The sequence below is a fragment of the Sorex fumeus genome, unplaced genomic scaffold (assembly GCF_029834395.1).
Source record: "Sorex fumeus unplaced genomic scaffold, SorFum_2.1 ptg000044l, whole genome shotgun sequence".
Taxonomy (NCBI): Eukaryota; Metazoa; Chordata; class Mammalia; order Eulipotyphla; family Soricidae; genus Sorex; species Sorex fumeus.
This window is the reverse complement of record NW_026606101.1, coordinates 43,487,283-43,491,249: the sequence shown is the minus strand read 5'-3', so window position 1 is coordinate 43,491,249 and position 3,967 is coordinate 43,487,283.

Sequence of the window (3,967 nt, the reverse complement as noted above, 5' to 3'; positions counted from 1 at the left end):
GCATCCAGGAAAGGAAGTCAAACTCTCACTATTTGTGGATGACATGGTACTGTATTTAAAAGCCCTGGAGACTCTACAAAAAAAAAGGATCCGAGAAACAATAATTTGCATAGTAAACTGACAGGCTGCAAAATCAACATAAAAAATTTATGGCTTTTCTATATGCAAATAATTAAATGTATGATGTATGAGGGATAGAGAGAGAAAAAAACAGAGAGAGAGACAGAGACAGAGAGAGACAGAGAGACAGAGGGAGAGAGAAAAAAATTTTTAAAAATTGTGTGCCTCAGAAAATCAGTCATCTGAAAATTGAGGTAAGGACCTATCTGAAGGAAACTACAAAACACCACTTAAAGAAATAAAGAGAGTCATAAGTGAATGGAAAAACATTTCCCACTCATGGCTTGGGAGGATTAACGTCATCAAAATAGCATTACTACCCAAAGAATTATGCAGACCCAGTTGCAATCCTAATAAGGATTTATGACACTTTTCAAAAAAATAGATCAAATACTTCTAAAATTCATATGGAACATTCACCCCGTACTTACAAGCAGCTAACAAAATCCTTGAGGAAAAGAAGTTTGGAGGCAACACTTTCCCCAATTCCAAACTGCACTACAAAGTGGTAATAACTAAAAGTGTGCTAACAGAACAAGGACAGACCTACAGGTCAATAGAATAGAAATGAAAATCCAGGAACAGAGCTTAGGTATATGATCAGTTAATCTTCGATAAAGGAGCACAAATATATGCATGTAAGCAAGGAAAATATCTTCAATAAATGATTCCGGGAAAGCTGGTTAGCCGCATGCAAAAAAATGAACTTGGGTCACTTTCTAACACCATGCACAAAAGTCAAGTAAAAATAGATTAAAGATTATGATAACTGAATTTGTAAGGTACATAGAGGAAAACATAGGCAGAATTCTTCATGACATTGGAGCTGGTGACTTTTTTACCACTAATCAGGTAAGTGGAAGCAAAGATAAACAAATGGGACTACATTAAATTAAGACACTTCTGCATCATTTCAAAGGAAACAATGACCAGGATAAAAACAGTCTGCAGATTGGGAGAAATTATTTGCCCACCACTCATATGATAAAGATTAACATCAAAGATATATAAAACACTAGCAAAACTTTACAAGGAAAAAAAATCCAACAGGGGTATGGTGCCGCCAGCAGGTCAACCTGTACCTGCGGAGTTAATGCATCAGCAGCCTGATGGTGACTTCAGGCTTCCTGATACCCCAACACTGCTGCTGTACCTTTGGCTGGACCCCCAACAACTTGGGGCCAAGTTTACCAAGAAATTAAATGTCCAAAAGTTAGGTATGTGGGAACCACACCCACAAACCACCTCTGGCTCAGCTATACAAGTTCATTTATTGGCCTTATTTCAGAGACCCATAAATCTTGAAAGAGATCAAAAGCCGCAGTTAGGGCTGGCTGTGATGCATGCTGCAGGCAAGCGGGCACACCCTGCAGGGCATATACCAATAGTTCATTTCTCTGGAAAAGATGGAAACAAGGGCCATGATCCAGAGACACACAAAAGAATCTTCAAACCGAGCAGCTCGTTGCAGAGATTTCTCCAGACCCTAAATATCTGGAATTTTGGAATTCCAGGAGCATGGGGCTGCTTTGGAGGACACACAACATCTTATGCTATTCATGACAAGCAATACAAAAGAGAGTATGGGGTGGAACGGGGGTATATTGGGGTTCTTAGTGGTGGAAGATGTGAACTGGTGGAAGGTTGGGTGATCGATCATTGTAAGACTGAAAACAGGAAAGCTTTGTAACTTTACCTCATGGTGATTAAAATAATAATAATAATAAAATTAAATTAAAATTCTGAATTTAAAAAAATTAATGTGGAGTTCATGCCCAATTCAATCAGCTTGCTGATTAAGCAGTACTCCTACATTAAAAAAAAAGAAAAAAGAAAAAATCCAAACTCATCAAAACATGATGAGAAGAAATGAACAGAAATTTCCACAAAGAAGAAATACAAATGGACAAAAAACATGAAAATATACACTATAGCATTTACCATCAGGGAAATGTAAGTCAGACAACAATAAGATATAACCTCGTACTATAGAGTCTGACACTCATCTAAAAGAACACCAACAACCAGTGTTGGCATGGGTGCAAAGAAAAAGAAACCTTCATTCACTGCTGTTGGAGATGTTGACCGATCCACCCTTTTTGGGAGACATTATGGATCTTACTCAAATAACTAGGAATTGAACCTTTGCTTTTTAAATGGAGATAAAGTCTATTCACATTTACTAATATTAATAATAAAATGTTAATAAACTCGTGGGCTGGAGTGATAGCACAGCGTTAGGGTGTTTGCCTTGTGAACAGCTGGCCCAGCTGATTCCTCCGCACCTCTCGGAGAATCCGGCAAGCTACTGAGAGTATCTCGCCCATGCGGCAAAGCCTGGCAAGCTCCCTGTGGCGTATTCAATATGCCAAACACAGTAACAAGTCTCATGATGGAGACATTATTGGGCCCGCTTGAGCAAATCAATGAACAATGGGAGGACAGTGTTAATAATAAACTTGTATGACTTACGCATTTATTCATACTACTTTCTGTTTTCTAGTTTCTTCTTTTCAATTATCAATCCATTGGGGTTTTTTGTTCTACTTTTGCCCTCTAATAGTTTGGAATCCTATAAAAACTATTTATATTCTTTAGGTATTTTCACCTCATTTCACCACATTCTTAAATCATACCCACCTTTCAATATCTAATGTTAATAGCTATTGCCTTCTTTCCAAACAAGAAAGAAATAAAATGCAGCAATCTGTTTTTTTCCTTTTTTCTACCCTCTTCTCACATTACCCCAACCTGCTGTATCATCATCTGCCTTGAACACATCTGAATTTTATATTTCCATCTTCCTACATTTCTACAAACAGCTATGTAGAGGCCACACATTTCACAACATTTCACATGATCATCTTCTCACCCTCAGCTGATTTCCAGTACTCTTGGACTCAAGTTCCTACCAAAGTAGACATAACACGGAATGCTTGTTGTTTGGGGCTGGAGCGATAGCACAGGGGAAAGGTGTTTGCCTTGCGCACAGCCGGCCGGGCTGAGCCGGGTTTGATTCCTCCACTCCGGCCCTCTTGGAGAGCCCAGCAAACTACCAAGAGTATCTAGCCCACATATATTCAATATGTCAAACACAGTAGCAACAATTCTCAAAATGGAGACGCTACTGGGCCCGCTCCAGCAAATCGATGAACAATGGGAGGATGGTGGGTAGTTTTTATGCATAGTTGGAAAGAACTTTTTTCCCTGAAAATGACAGCTTACCCAGATGTAGGTTTTTCTCATTTGGAGGCAGGGCTTTCCTACAACTGTGGCTTCTAATGAGAAGGAGGATGACAAGCAGCTGTTTTATTTCAGGAACAATTTCTTTGTTTTTGCTCTTCCTTCCTCTAAATGCTTTTACTTCCCTATTCCATTTTATGTTCTGAGATTTCACTTTAGTGGTACTACTGTGGTTTGGTTCCTCATCATACCAGCACCCAATCAGTACTTTCTATCTCAGCAGGAACTTAATTCCAGAGGTTTGAACTTAAACAGATGTCTGTAGGAATCCCTGGCCCCCAGTAGGGCATCTGACAGTCAAAGTCTGAGCTACAGCCTATAGCAGATGGGAACAGGCAGTGGAGGAGGGAGAGTTTGCATTTCTAAAAGCTTTACCGGTGAAACTGTTATTTCAGGTGGACTATCGCTGCTATTTGTTTCGGGTCTTTCTTCTGTTCTTCCTCCTTGCACTCTTGTTTTGCAAATGCAAATAATTTTTATATGGTCTGGTTTTTCATGTCTCCTAATTTTCCTTCAAAAATTCCCAACCTCATATCCTTTCACAGTTACAAGATTGTCTCTCTCTATTTTTTAAAATAAATTTATTTATTGAATCACCATGAGA